Source organism: Nematolebias whitei, chromosome 12 (genome assembly GCF_014905685.2).
Source record: "Nematolebias whitei isolate Nwh7 chromosome 12, NemWhi1, whole genome shotgun sequence".
Classification (NCBI taxonomy): Eukaryota; Metazoa; Chordata; class Actinopteri; order Cyprinodontiformes; family Rivulidae; genus Nematolebias; species Nematolebias whitei.
The window spans coordinates 39,852,086-39,869,031 of record NC_056509.1 but is presented as its reverse complement, the minus strand read 5'-3'; positions in this window follow the sequence as shown (position 1 = coordinate 39,869,031).

Genomic DNA, 16,946 nt, shown 5'->3' with positions numbered 1-16,946 from the left:
TATATATGTGAAACTAAAGTTATTCAAATTAATCTTTTTAAATCATTATTTTAATCTAACGTTGCATTCAGTGCAAAAACATTAATGTAAATGTAACATTAATTCCATTTGTAAGTTATTCAGGGGTTCCCAATCCTGGTCCTTGAGGAACACCATCTGCATGTTTTAGTTGTTTCCTGCTAAGACACGCCTGATTTTAATAAATGGGTGATTAACAGGCTTTTGCAGAACGAGACAGTGTTGGAGCAGGGAAATGACTAAAACATGCAGGATGGTGTTCCTCAAGGAACAGAGTTGGGAACCATAGATTAGAACACCTGATTGATCTGATCACTATAAGCCACTGGTCTTTGATATTTTAATGTGCATGCAAATAAAATAAAAACAATGTTTTAAAAGACAAAATGAGAAAGAAAACAAAACAAAAAAAAACTTTCAGATGAGAGCCACCTTTTGTCATTTTCCTAAATGAACCCGGTCTATTATAAACAACACATTAATTGTACATAAGGAGATGCTTTGCTTTTATTTTACACTTTTTTCCTGAATATGTTCTGGAGGCTGAAAATTGTTAATGAAATAGAAGTGTCGTGATTTGGTAGTGCCTTGAATATTCAGGGCTACAGCGCCCCAGAGAAACATGCATGGAGTCAGAATTTCTACCAGTTTTATGAAAACATGCTGATCTGTGAAGATAATACCGAGTGTCATCTTGTGTCCTTCTTTTGCCATAAAAATAATGATAACAATACAGACATGATTGTAGAACTCATGGGGAGATCCAGATTGGAAGATTGTTCAAACCACACAAACCTGTGTTATGATCGTTTAAATACATTTCCCAGCTGTCAACTCTTGAGTCCTTAGTTTAATTATTAAGTAAAATGTCCACAACAATGTCAAAAATATTCAAAAACAAGTAACATTTTAAGTTGTGCGTTCATGAGAATTTATTTTTAATTCAGCGTTTGAGTAAATCGTAAGCATTTTAGCCTCCGTAGCCTGGGAGCAAACTTAAAATTCAAAGTGCGTTTTACAACTTACAATAAAATTTCAAAGTTCATGCTCAATAATCGAGGTAAAAAAATCCATCAAAGTTCAGTCGTCATCTGGATGGGTTTTTTTTTACGGTTGAGATGTTTCATCCTTCATCCAAAGGACTTCATCAGTCCGAGGAGCCACAGCAAACTCTGATGTTTGATGACATCTTGTCACCAACAAACTGGTTAACTGGTTGATTGTGCTGCTTGTGGGACTGAGCTTGTTGTGGCTCCTCACACTGATGAAGTCCTTTGAATGAAGGACGTAACATCTCAACCATAAAAGAAACCGTCCAGATGACCTGACTGAACTTTTTTGGATTTCAATTAAATTAGTTTGTGATAAATAAAAGTTTGTGTTCTGGCAGTCTCTTCAACCCCTTAAAGTTTTACTAGAAAAAAAATAAATAATTGGTAAAATTTTTGGTCTGAAATCCAACTTTTTGCAGAGGAAAGCTGCCAAAAGAATATTGTTCCAAAGTATATAATCAGTCTGGAGTTAACAGCGATTTTCACTCAGATCCCAACTCTCATTTCTGACAGAAAGTTCTAGGAAAGCAGAAGTTCTGAAAAAGTTTGAAGTATTTGCTTTCATCTTTGCTCGATTTTGGTAAACTGTTTAACTACTGAACAAGACAGAAAAATATCCTACAACCGAAACGTTGTTTGTGTGCCTTGTTGTTACAAGAATATCTCTTGAACAGCTGGACAAATTTTAATGAAACGTAAAATAAATAATAATAATAATTTCAACAACATTAACTTCTAGCAAATCTGATTCGAGATGGCTGCCACAGCCTACTAACTTTGTAAAGCACAATTTCTATAACTCTTCCAATTTTACAGATAGGTCTAAAATCTAGTGTAGTAATAACCAAGCGTGATCCCCAACATAAACTCTAAGCTAATGCTGCAAGATCTTTGTTTTAAAATTAACCATTAGCTATTGAGGACAACTGTATCTGTCTGTTGGCAAAATATCTTATGAGACACTGAACGGATTCTAATAAAACATTAAGGGAATAATCATTGGGTACACCTTTGGACTCAACCCAATTCAAGATGGCCATCACAGACGATCTCAGAAGACACAAAAACGGCTATAATTCAGTCAGTCTTACATATATTGGGCTAAAATTTGAGATACTTGCTGCTGTGAGTCATTCATAACATATTCTACGCATTACAAGAAATTCTGTTTTTTAAATTTCAGCATTACATGTTCGAGTCAAACCTGTGTGGCTGTTCGCAAACTGTATTTATGAACCATTTTATGGATTTAATTGAATGTTTCAGTCACTGGATATGCATCTACAAGTACATTTTGTTTCTAATTCAAGATGGCGGCCTCAGTTAAGCAACATTGCACAGCACAACAAAAGCTATAACTCATCCAATTTAACAGATATTAAACTTAAATCGGTTGTAGTAGTTGATAGGCATTGGCAACACATACTCCTAGCATAAAATGCTATAATATTGCATTGGATTGTGCAAAACATAAATCAAGTTTTAACCAATTTCATTATTTCTCACCATAAAATCAGCTTAGCCTGAAATTCTGGCATGACAAGCAGCAGACCAGATCTTTATTTAGCATAAAAATAGGATGATTTTCACTTTAGTGAAACATATTGTCTTTGGGGATGTGTGTGTTTAACGATGCTTGACGGAGCACAAGGCTCTCAGACCATGTTCAGTTAATCAACAATAGTTACAGTAATGTTCGGCCTGTCTGACAAGTGTAGGACTGGTGAACAGGTTAGTTTTATTTGCAACAAACCGAGTGGAGATTGCTGATTAGAAGTGGCATGCAATCATTCTAAATAAGTCGCATTCCCCATAGCGTTGACTAATTGGAACCATTAAAATCCTGACACTGGTGGTTAATTTGTTTCCTTGTGTTTTATTGAGATCATTTATCCCATCGGAAAGCTCTGATGAAACATGAGGTGATTACGTTTGTAAGTAAGTCTGCTGGAGTTGGAGTGGGCTGAATGAAGCCCAGGCCAACTTCACGCACTTTCCCCAAAATCCCCGATGTCATCAGCTGCTGACGTTTTTTGTCACTTGCAAACACCGCCGCCTGGATTAGTAATGATGGTAAACAAGATCTTTATTAATGCTCTGGGATCTAAATGGGAAAATAGTCGGCTTGACCTTTCCGGAAATTCCTTTAGGAGAATGCAGTAAAATATCCTAATTTGAGGGAGATGGAGCCGCTGCCAACACATTGATTGGCAATAGACCACAGTTATAGGAAGGGAAAAATGGAAGGAAACATAACAGAGCTGTTCTTGGATGCCCATTAGGAAACATGAAGGGATCTGATGGTTAAAAAAAAAACAGAGTTTAATACGATTTTCATGGCTTGCTGATAAAAGTGAAGATGAATGGATAATGTTGTTGCTGGTCTCTCTGCGTGTTTGTCTATTGCGTTATTGGACAAATTTTATTGAAGATCTCAAAGTAATCTTTGGACGAACATGTACAACAATCTAACATTGAGTGTCAATCCCAATCAAGATGGCTGCCACAGCTAAGCAATATCACAATACCTAAAAGTGGTTGTACCTCATTCAGTTTTACAGGTATTGTCCTGCAGTTTGGTGTGTTAGTAACTGAGACTCAACCCCAACAAATACCGTACTTGCTGCTGTACACATCGCACCACCGTATAAGTTGCATCAGTCAAAATATGTCTAATAAAGTGGAAAAAACACAAATAAGTCACTTCGCCATATAAGTCACATCTATTATGCGTCACCGCTGACGCGTCGTGATTGTTATGTGTCACCGCTGACCACCTGGAAATGTGGGCCGGTGTTGTGCCAAAAATCGATTGGCTGCCAAATGGCGGCCACGGGAGAATGTACGGGAGGACTTTAACAAGAATTTAACAAGATTAACACTTAAAAAAAAATTTGGTTTGCTCAAAAATAATAGCAAAGGTGTGTCTCAGTTTCACTTTTTCTTAATAAATGCACTTTATGGGTAAAATTAGCTGCATTTCAAAAATCAATTCACGGGAGTGCGCAGAGAGGTGACTTGCTGTGCATTTTGTCAAAATTTAACAAGATAACCATCTATCCATCCATCCATTATCTTTACCCGCTTATTCCATTTTGGGTCACAGGGGTCACCAGTGCCCATGTCCAGCAATCACTGTGCGAGGGGCGGGGTACACCCTGGAAGGTTCGCAAGTCCATCACAGGGCCACATAGAGACAAATGAGTCAAACAACCATTCGCTCTCTCACTCACACCTAGGGACAATTTAGAGTTACCAATCAGCCTAACATGCATGTTTTTGGTCTGTGGGAGGAAACCGGAGCACCCGGAGAAAACCCATGCATGCACGGAGAGAACATGCAAACTCCACCCAGAAAGGCCCATGGACCGGGATTTGAACCAAGGACCTGCTCGCTGAGAGGCAGCAGCTCTACCAGTTGCGCCACCGTGCTGCCCACAAGATAACCACCTAAAAACAATTATTTGTTTGCTCGGCATTATAGCAAAGGTGTGTCTCAGTTGAACTTTTCTTTAATAAATGCACTTTAATGGTCAAATCAGCTGCATTTCGCCTGAGCAGCGCAGTGAAATGCAGCTGATTTGATGTTTGCTCCAGGAGTTCCGGAGTGAGACAAAGGTGGCTTACTATGGCAAGCCAAGTGTCTCACTAATAGCCACTTTTACCTATTAATGAGACACTTGGCATGCCATATTACTCGAGAGCCCTCTAGCGGCTGAAAATGTTAGTGTTCAATATTTTCCATGTCAGAATGAATGAAATTGTCAGATCTCAGCCTAAAATTCGGTTATAAATATGGAGAAAAAAAACATACATTAGTCCCTTTGGTGTATAAGTTGCAGGACTTGCAAATTTATGCAAAAAGGTGCAACTTATACAGCAAAAAATACGGTACTCTAGGTGGCAACAGTGTGAAAGATTAGTTGTTAAAACATTGTCATTGACTGTGAGAGTCATCAATGTTTGCAAAATATGGTTGTAACTCAGTTTTCCACATATTGAGCTTAAGCTTAGGAGTGTGTGTTGAGGATGACGCTCTACTACTACCACACCAAGCGCTGCACATTACGCAACATACTTGCCTAAAACTTGGGCGGGAACTTTTAAAGTCAATAATGTCTGTCTTTAAGCAAAATATCTCTATAGCTTCTCGACTGATTTTAGTGAAACTCATAAAGTAATCACTACTTGCACATCTACAACTTAATAAAACCAGTCAACCCAATTCAAAATGGCTGCCACAACCCATAGACATAAGCTAGCACAAAACGGTCTTCAACTCAGTCAGTTTTGCATTTATTGATCTATATTTGTGTTAGTAACTGACAGTCCGTATGGTACACACTGAGCTATGTAGCTCTGGCATGGTCACAGAATATCATAAAACGGTGACTAAAATAATTCATGACTTTTCATCAAACTCTGTCTCTTTTCAGCAGGATCATTCTGTTAAAAAGGTGACAGTGTAAATGCATTCATTCACGAAATACCAAGTTTTAAATTGAGGTGAGTTTCTCTGTAGGAGTTATGAATTATCAGCATTTTATAGCAGTTAGAGGAGACATTTTCTGTCATCTTATCCAACTCAAACATTTTTTTTTTAGTTGGCAAGAATACACCTTGACACCAGGAGCCTGGAGCTTTGCTTGAATTCTTAACATCAACCTCTCATTTGTTCTTCTATAAATCATTTCTGTTAATGTTTTGCTGTATGAACCACAAAGTGACACTTGCACAAAGTTCCATCAAATAAATATTGAACATTACAAAGGAAACTGAATGGTTCGATTGGATACAGCAAGAATAATTTACTTCAGAAGTTACACCCCTCATAGGATGCCAAGGTGATCCTTGCTCCCTGTGTTTCTGGCACACAGTTTCTGCAGCAGCTAATAAAAAAAGACAACATGCTAAAAAGAAACACTCTGCGGACTGGGGTTAACAAGCAAAGTTTGACCCTGAAGCAAATCCACTGACATATTTTAAAAAATGAATCTGAGTAGAAACAGAAAAGTTCACTTTGTGGATACTGAATATGGTCTGAGAAAATAAACACCACTTTATCAACCCAGAACAGCCTTTTAAATGAACAAAATCAATGTACTAGAATAAAGCTGAAATGCAATTTCAGATTTAGTGTGTATTATTATTACAGCTACATGTATCACGATTATTAAGATTACGCTAGCATAATCAATACGAGTTTATATAATAGCGAGTTTCATTAAAATTTTGTAGTAGGTTTCACAATATACTTTGTGAAGGGCCAGACAGAGCTGAATACAACAAACTTAATTGTCCTTTCTAGGATCAGGTACTATCAAATAGAATAATAAAGATGATGAACAAATTTAATAAATTGAGATGTAGAATTTTTGCCATTTTTCTTTAAATTCTTTAGTATTTCTTCAGGCAATCATGAAAATCAGATTGTAATTTAGAATGCTTGGTGACTTTCTAATGAACTGAACTTGTCTTACAACATAATTTTAAGATGTTTAAATTCATTTATTTACATATATGGCAGCAGATAATATGTTAGATTCAAATACTAATCATGTTTTTATACAAATTTTAGGAGAATACTTTTTTGTATGACAATGATACAATGTACGATCCTATTTTTAGTTTGTATTTTAAGTTTATAGTTATTTAAAAGGAAATGGTGTTTCTAACCTATTCTCTTATTTTCTTCCAATAAATCATTTTTTAAATTTCCGTACTTTAAGTTCAAACACAACCTCCTAAGTTGCCATGATGGAAATTGTTACAGTTTGACTCATACTACTGAGCAGACCCACAAGATCCCCAGAGCAGAAATGTCTGCTTGTAGCTTTTCATGGCTTTTGACAGAGAAATTGTAAAACTCACTGAGGTCAGTGATGCAAGGCTTCAGCCTCCGATTCGCCTTCTTAACTCCTGTTGACCAGCTCTGATGTAAACACTGTGGCAGAAAAGACTTGACTTGACCAATACAATATGCGGCCTGTCTGTCTCCTTGCCCTGATGCAACTCGCCTCCTCGTGCTTTTCTCCAGTCTGTTCTTTGAATTTCCCACCAGTTACATCACTTTGAGTGACTGCTGTGATTGGGAACGTGAGCATTTCATTGCTGTCACACTTCAATTATTGGCAGGAGATTAAAAGATATACTGCAAAAAAGATTCAGACACTGCTGCTTTCATCACACAAACCCAGAGAGTTTTGGAGTGGAAAAAAATAAAATAAAATTCATTACTACAAAGTTTTAATGATTGCAAACAGACAGCAAGGGAATGGAGCTGATATTGATCTGCTGAGGCTAAGAATAATGCTCAGAGGCATCGGGGCTTCTGGGAGAAGGTTGGCCGGCTTTCATTAAGTGTAAACATTTCTGAGGCAGAAGTAGCCTGAGATTGGAAAAAAAAACCTTGAGAAGCCAATGAGAAAAAGCAAACAGTCCATGATCTCGTCTCTTTCCCCTCATACCATCTCTTTTCTCTGCAAATGGCTCTGAATAGATGAGCATGCTTGCTGGATGATGGAGCCTGTTAGCCATGGAGGTGGCTCCAGTCTCTGGAAATATGCTGGGGGGAAACTATGGGCAGAAATCCCTGTAGGATACTGCCCGAGCACAGTATAGACAGAGATGAAGCACCCACATCTGCTTTGGCTCCAGATCCAGCAACAAGCCAACATCTTTGGCTTGTAGGAGCTTTAAATGATTAGTGCCCTTTACTAAAAGGCAGACAATATTGTCTTTGCCCCAGTGTAAGTGTGCCTGCCAGTTTGCAAAAACCTCATGAACCGCTTGACAAATTGTAATGAAACTTGCAGAGAGTACTCCCTGGATGGACATCCACAACTGATTAACTTTTGGAGTCAACTCAGTTCAAGACTTCCACCAAAGTTAATCAGTCTTAGCAACACAAATTGGCTACAACAGTTTTCCAAACATTGAGCTACAATTTGTGTTGCCAAGGTAGAAGCTGTGGTATTGAATGAGGAAATTTGGAGTGGCTGAGAAGTATCAGACTGATACAGGGTATGTATCAGGACAACAGGTAGGTCAAGCAGGAATCCCCGTGGACTACTGCAGATGACATTGTGATCTGTGTTTAGAACAAGGAAGTGGAAGAGAACTTGGAGAGGTGGAGGTATGCGCATGAAAAAAGAGGAAAGAAAGTCAGTCGTAGTAAGACAGAGTACATGTGTGTGAATGAGAGGGAGGCCGGTGGAACAGTGAGGCTACAAGGAGCAGAGGTCACAAAGGTGCAGGACTTCAAGTGCTTGGGGTCCACTGTCCAGGAAAATGGGGAGTGTGGTGAAATAGTGGATAGATAAAAGTTTCAGGAGTGATTTGTGACAAAAAGGTGTCAGCAAAGGTCAAAGAAAAAGTTTACGACAGTTGTGAGACCAGCTATGTTGTATGGTCTGGAGACAGGCATTGACAAAAAGACAGGAGACAGAACTGGAATTGGCAGAAATGAAGATGCTATGGTTCTCCTTAGGAGTGACAAGGATGGATAAGATTAGGAATGATATCATCAGGGGTACAGCACAGGTTGACCAACTATGAGATAAAGTTAGAGAGGCCAGACTGAGATGGTTTGGACATGTCCAGAGGAGGGACAGTGGGTATATTGGTAGAAGGATGTTAGAAATTCAGCTGTCATGAAAAAGACAAAGAGGAAGGCCAAAGAGCGGATATATGGATGCAGTTTGAGAGGACATGGAGGTAGAGTGAGGACAGAGGATGCAGAGGACAGAATGAGGTGGAGGAGTCATTGTAGAAACACCAAAAGAGGGAACAGTCAAAAGAAGAAGTAGCTAAGAGCCAGTCATAGCACTCACTATGCATGCCATCTTAGGATAATGCACAAGATTATGAGTACTGTCAAATTTTTAAGGTTTGACCTACACAGCTATAACTTATTTAACTTTTTAACATATACAGTTATCTGGGAGAGACTCGGAGTAGAACTTCTGCTCCTCCACATCGAGGAGAGCCTGTTGAGGTGGTTCGGGCATCTGGTAAGGGTGCTCCTAGGGCGCCTCCCTAGGAAGGGGCTTCGGGCATGTCCAAATGGGAGGAGACCCCGGGGAAGACCCAGGACACGTAGGAGAGACTGTCTCTTGGTTGGTCTGGGAACCCCTTGGAGTCCTCCCAGAAGAGCTGGAAGAGGTGGCTGTGGAAAGAGATGTCTGGGCCTCCCTGCTCAAGCTGTTGCCCCCCGGGACCTGACTTCGAAACAAGCAGAAAATGGATGGATGGATGGATGGATGGATGGAACATATACAGTATGATTTAAGTCTAAAACTCTGGCATCACTCGCTTCAGAAGGCAAGCATTCCTAAGGAACACTAGGTCTTTTAACCACCTCTGCTTTTACTTGTGTTTCAAACGGTTCCGTTTGACAGATTGGGGGCCCTACCTGCAGACAAGCGCGGCTGGGATGATAATAGCATTTGACTTCAATAGTGGGCTTTGTGATGAGCAACACATAAACTACTTCATCTTTGTTTATTGCTGCTTATTTCTGCCTAATTTCAGAATAGAATGGCTTGATGACCACCTGTTAGGGCTATGCTGGATAGAGACACAAACCAGTTAAAGTCACAAAAAACTTTATAATTGAAAACAACAAAGACATGATAGACATGCACACATTTATATGTGGGCACATTCTAATCTACTTTCTTCTAAAAGCATGCAGTACACACAAAACACTCGGGCAAAAAGAAAACAGGCAAAGATAAGGACCACTCTTTTTGTTCGAGCCCACACACACTAAACAAAGAAGTATAAATGAGTACATCACTCATGAGTGTGTGTCTTTGCACACACACCTAATGTGTTTAAGTGCTAGTGGGGAAGACAAATGAGATGCAGAAAGAAAAGAAGGTAGGGTGAGAAGAGATAGTGAAAAGGAGTAACAGCAAAAGAAAAAGATAGCAGAGGGAGAGAGGGAGTGTGATGGCCACACAGCACTGGTGGTAACCCTTATGTATTGTTACATTACTCATACTTTGGCCAATAGTACTTTGTATTTACACAATATATTAAGACACAGTGTCATGGTAGTTGAGTTAGAGTGATAGTTCTGTTTGTAGGCACGCACATTTCGTTTCTTTCAAGACTTGATGTATCATCTTTGTTTGTTTCTCATTTAAGATAACTGTCTTTTCTTTTATCAGTGCTGGACGTTCCTCTCCTTCCATGCTGCCTGGGAGAATTTAGAACAAAATATTGTGCCGCTAAAAACAGGAAGTGTTGATTGGATCATACCAAGAGCTAGTTCTAAGCGAGGACAAATATAATCTTTTGTCTTTAATTGTATTTGTCTTTTGGTATTGATTGGTTTAGATTTAAACTGTCGTTGTTGTTGAGGCTTCTGAACATAATAACTGGACTGTTTTCTCTCCACATGGACTGATCAGCCATAGTGTATACTCTAAACCAGAGGTGTGCAACCTTTGTGATCTAAAGAGCCACTTCTGCCCCTTTTCTCACTAAATAAAACATGTCTGGGGCCACAAAACCTGCTATAACTGTTCTTATCAACTGATGGCCCATGGGCCACTGATTTTGTTGAGGGTGGGGGTGGGGGTGGGGAGGTTTTCTGGTCAGCGGAAGTGACATTTAAAACTAAAATTATATCATGAATTTTAACATTTATTGATATTTTTACATAACAAAGAAAAAAGAACACGTCGCAAAGAAGGAAAATAATTATAGTTTATACAGATTTTGATTAAAAAAATTCAAACACTGAACTCTGCAGGCCTATGTGAGGGATAATAAATAAGTATTGGGCAGGGCTGTGGTGTCTCTGTGGCCACAGTCTTATAATCCTGAGGTTGCAGGTTCAAGCACAGGTTTCGTCAGAAAGGGCATCCAGCGTAAAATAAATAGCCAAATCCTTCATATGAGTGGTGACCCCTGAAGAAGGCATCAGCCAAAAGAAACGTGCTACTTCAGCAATTTCTCATGGGATTAATAAAGTTCTTATCTTATCTTACTAGTAGTTAACGGGTAAAATTTTACAGAAAGTTGACAATAAAACTGCCAAATCTAGCCTTTTCTGTTGTGGGTATAAAATTCAACACAATAAAATTGTATTAAATTTTGGTCAAAGCTTCAAGAGCCGCCAATGAGGAACTAAAGAGCCACATGTGGCTCCAGAGCCGCAGGCTGCAGACCCCTGTGTGTTTGTTTATTACATCAGTTTTGTTCTATTACACAGTTAGTTTAGGTTGACAAATAATGCTTTTGATTTAAGTGCAGTTGTATTAATTTAATCTCTTTAATGAGCTCCGTACTTACTATATTACCAAAAAATAAATAAATAAAAAAGACAATAAAATGAAAGAAACCTTTTATTTTCCCCAATTATTCTTATTAATCCATCAAAGTTAAGTTGGGTCATCTGGACAGATTCTGTTTTTGCTGAGACGTTTCGTTCTTCATCCAAAGGACTTCATCAGTCCGAGGAGCCACAACCAAACTGAGTCCCACAAGCAGCACACTCCCACAGTGGACCAGCCAGCTTGCTGGTGATAAGATTGTTTCTGGGGTCTGCCCTCTCCCCCATCAACTCCTCTGAAGCAGCCATAGCCAAAGTGGTTCAAAACATCAAAGTCTGATGAAATATTGATGAAATCCTTTGGATGAAAGACAAAACGTCTCAACAAAATAAAAAAACATCCAGAAGACCTGACTGAACCTTGTTGGATTTTTTTTAACCTGGATTACTGAGCATGAACTTGATATTCTTGTTAATCTTTGCACATTTTCCATTTGGTCCATCACAGGGTATAAGGAGCCTCAAACATCCCCCCCCCCCCCCACACACACACACACACACATACACCATCTCCTTCTACAGCCAAGAGGCAGGTGCACAGAGTAGCAGCATTTCCTGCCTTTCAAATTTATCCCACCAACAAGACATCCTAGCAGCTGCCATGGACTTATCAGCCCAGCAGTTCTGGCTTCAACCTGTCCGAGGCTGTTTGACCCCTCCTCTTGTCAGGGTTGATCTGTATCACTGATGATATACGCAGTACTCACTGCGCTCACTGGGCTGAGACTTAAAACACAGACGAAACCATGTCCTACAAAAGAGGGTCATGTCGCCCCATACGGGAAGGTCAGTGTGCTGAAAGACTTGTGAATTTGTGGCAAAAGCTGGCGAGTGACAACGAGAGCGGGGAGTTCACGGTGCTGTGTACAAGAGGATGAGATACGGACCATTGGCTAATGTTCTCTGTATGTTTATGTGGTAATTAAATCATGTGAGTGTCTGTTTGGAGCTCAGGGAAGCATTGGCTTTAATTCCACCGGGTCTGACTCAATTACAGGAAAACACTGCAAATGTAATTACACACAATAGCACCTGCACAGAAGCTTTGGCAAAATGTTTTCCAAACAGTATGTTTGTGTTTTTCGGGAACAGTTCCAACTTGCTTTAATGGGAATGCCCAGAGGACAATTTAGTACTGTGGGTGGAGGTGGGGGTGGAGGGGAGAGGGCCTGCCCGTCAGTTACCAAAATATCTCACAACCCCCTGGGCAAATTTTATTGAAAATAAGCATTAGCTGTACATCTCATTGACATTTGGAGTTAACCCAATTCAGGATACAACCAGCTGAAATTAAAAAATGGCTATAACTTAGTCAGTTTTACAAACAGCTAAAGCTCTGAGCTCTATATGTGTTCCTTTAACGAATGCTAGGCTTTTAATTCTAATTGCTATGGTTTAGCAGACATAGACAAACAGGACCGCAGGAGACTGCTCAGTAACTCGTGGCCATTCTGACGATGGCATTGTGTTCTCCAGCTGGGCTACAATAGTCACACATGTGCACGTACGTTATTCACCTTGGACAGCATCGTAATGACTAAGCAGCATGTTGCTGTGCACACGGAAAAACGGAGATGCAAAATAGCCTGCGTGCACGCACAGCAGCAGATTTTCACTTGACAACTACACAACGTTTTTAGGCATTATAAACAGAGTGACAGACACACGCTGCACACTGCATGCTGTGTCTGGCTGGTTGTCAGATCAGCTAATTTTCTAAATAATCTCGTTTCAGCTTGCTTTTTAACCAGGATGACAGCGTACAAATGAGGCTGCCAAGTGGCCAAGTCTATTTGCCAAACTGGGACCAAGGATCTAAACAGAGCTGTCACTCAAATGTGGAATCCATGTACAGTAGTCCCTCGTTTATCGCGGGTGTTCGGTTCCAGCCCCCCCAGTGATAAGTGAAAAACTGCAAAGTAGGGATAGTAGTACAAGAGAAGTGCAACAGGACAGCAAAGGGTTAACCCTTCATGCAGCAGATGCAGCACGGAGCAGAAATTGATTAATTACACTGTCACAACTAAACATAGAAGTTCTAAAATAATTAAAAAATAACTTTGGACACGTTTATATTTTGTGATTATGACTATTTTACGATGTGACATAATTTGAATTTTATGTTGGAAGACAAATTTGATCTGTGCAGCTGGACAGCAAAGGGTTAACCCTTCACAAAGTCGCCGCGGTACGGAGGAGAAATGCAGGATGGACCTTCTCCCCGCACCTGTGGGCTGCACACAGGTGCAACAGGTGCTAAATCATTAAAAAATATATATTTTACTGTATTTTCCGCCATACCTGTCACACCGCCCTATAAGTCGTATCAGTCCAAATATGTCTAATAAAGTGAAAAAAATCCATAAATACGTCGCTTTGCTGTATACGTCGCATCTATTATGCATCACCACTGACAACCCGGAGAAGGCAACTCGTTTTGCACTTCTTGGAAATTTAACAAGATTACCACCTAAACACAATTATTTGTTTGCTTGACTCTATAGTAAAGATCTGTCTCAGTTGAACTTTTGCTTAATAAATGCACTTTGACGGTCAAATCAGTTGTATTTTGCCGGGGCGGTTCAGCGAAATGAAGCTGATTTGATGGTTGCTGCAAGCAGACGACGATGGCAGTGTATGGCAAGCCGAATGTGTCATTAATAGCCACTTTTACATATTACATGAGACAACAGCATGCCATACTGCTCGACTGCCATCTAGCAGCTGAAAATGGTAGTGTCCAATATTTTCAGTCAGAATGAATGAAAACGGTCATAGATCAGCCAAAAATTGGTTTATAAATATTGGAAAAAAATCCATAAATATGTTGCTTCGACGTATAAGTCACAGGGCATGCAAGTAATGCAAAAAATTGTGACTTATAGGGTGATAAATACGGTAAATAAACAATCCATGCCAATCGTGTGGCTCATCTATCAATCAACCAATTGTGTGTCATATCCAATCTTACTTAGAAAAACTGCAAAAGAGCGAGTCCGCGAAAGTCGAAAGTAGCAAGGGACTATATCTTTACAGTCGCAGCAAAGAAAATCCCACACTTTTTCAATTTTAGGGTTTCACGTGCCAGGATATAACGATTTTTACCAGGATCTAAAATTGTTCGAATCTCAACTCAGATGTATTAAAATGCACTACACAGTCCACCATTGCATTGCATATCAAACAAAACAAAATGTCAAAATATCAAAGCAGATTGACGAACAACAACAGCTGCTTCTCTGAAGTCATTGCTGATATCTCTCCTTCTTGTCGTGTTGACGCAAACCTGCATGCTCCATTGCTGCAAACTGCCAAAACTTCTTTTATACCTTTTTATGGAGATGGTGACACTTGACGATAATTCACTGAGGTGTTTTTTATTAACAGTACTAATCTTCTAATTTACCTTCTACATTTTATGGAAGCAGTAAGAGTGGACTCGTGGCGGTATAAGTCTGATATTAGGCCAAAACAACTTTGGAAGATATATACTTGCAATAAATATATCAGTATAGGTGCTCATCAAAAATAGCATGAACTCAAAGACTAAAAGATGGGCTTGCATTTCTGTTCCATACATTTTAATTCTTTTTTTTTCTTTGCTTTTATTTATTCAGGTTTTAATCATATAGTTGTGCCTCGTGTGAGCTGTTTTTTAATGTTTGACTGTCTAAACACACATAAAAATACCAGATATACAGTACAGTATGCGTCAAAATGCACGCTGGCACTACATGTTCTCTAAAAATGAATTTATTTATAAAGCTGCAGTAATGCTGCTCTGCAGGATTTTTGTTTTCCACTTCAATCCTGATCATATGAAACAACCAGTTCAGCACTCACATCCTCTGCTAAAAAAAAAGTGAATACATTTTGTGAATAGTTATATTAAATGATATGAAATTAAATTAAAATTTGAGCATGCTACAGTGTTCAAATTGTTTTACAGAAACATTTTTATCAATTATTTTACAAACAAATGTTTTTAATCAAATAAAAGCTATCAATGGAATCAACAAATTCCACTAGAAACTGATTTTAACACAAGAAAGAAAGACATAACTGATTAAATATTGCAAAATTTTGTGCATAAATATATTTAATAAAGGTGCTGGTTTATATGCCAGACCTTCAAAAATAATAACAAGAAAAAAACTGTTACAGATTAAACATATGGAGAACTAAAAAAACTTATTTTTGCTGTTTCAGGAAGGCCTTGTTCATGTTATTGTTTATGAAGTGTTCATTCTATTATGATCCATTTTTATTCTGTATATTTTTCAGCACGATTTTCATCCCACAGTTTTCACACTATTCCAACAAATCATAAATCAAAACGTTCAGCTCTTTCAGGACAATGCTGCCATGACTTTTGGTATTGGTGCAGCTTTAGCTTTTTAAAAATGTTTAGCCTTTTCTGCCACTTTTTTTTCATAGAAAATAAATTGAGCTCATTTTACATCCTTCAAATCTTTAGATCTGTTTATAATCTTTTACTGCTTCTTTCACATTTTGGTCTAGTTCAGCTTCTTTCAGCATTCTTGTGCATTTTTTTTTTTAATTCAGCTATTTTCAACTGATTTCAAATGTTTTTTCAGCTGTTTTGTGCTCCTTTAAGTTTATTTCTGCTAACTACATCATTTTTGTGCTTCTTCTAACTTCTTTCTTTTCCTTTCAGCTTATTTCTGCAAGTTTCAACTTTTTTCTGCAATCTTAGCTAATATTTAGCTGGTTTAAGATCATTTAATCTTGTTCAGCTAATATCATATGTTTACACTCATTTAAACATTTTGCAGCCTAATTTAGCAAAAATGTGCTCTCTCCACTTCTTGCAATTTCAGCTTCTTTTTGTTTTTTAGCTACTTTTCTGCAGTTGTTTTTTTTTTTTTTTTAGTTTTTTTTTGTGTGTGTGGTTAATGTCAGCTTTTTCAGATAATTTCTACTTTTTGTGTTAATTTCTGCTTCTTTCAGCCTTGTTGGGCAAACGTTTCTTTCTGATTTCCTATGCTCATTTAAGCTTATCCTACCTTTTCAGCTACCCTTTAAGAACGTTTTTAGCTAATTTCTGCTGTCTGTTTTCAGATAAATTCAAGATTTTCTTAGTAATTCCTGCTACTTTCAGTAAAATTAAAGTCTTTCTGATAATTTCAGCTTGTTATGCTCCTTTCAGCTTTTCTTCTATTTCTTCTTCTGTTTTATGATAATTTTAGATTTTTCAGCTAATTCCTGTTTTTTTTTTTTTGTTTTTGTTTTTTTAATTTTTTTTTTTAGCTTATTTCAGCTCTTTCCACTTCCTCCTCATAGTTAATCTTCTTTCTGCCTTTTTGGTAACTTTTTAGATGTTTTTTATTTTATTTATTTATTTATTTTGTGAGTGCTAATTTTAGCTTCTTCTTTTTTAACTGATTTTCTAATTTTGTGCAAATTTCTGCTTACCCATAATTCAGCAAATATGATTTTTTTTTTCCTGCTTTCTTCTGGTAATTTAAGCTAGTTATTTCATTTCAGCTGTTTCTCAGCAAGTTCTTCTG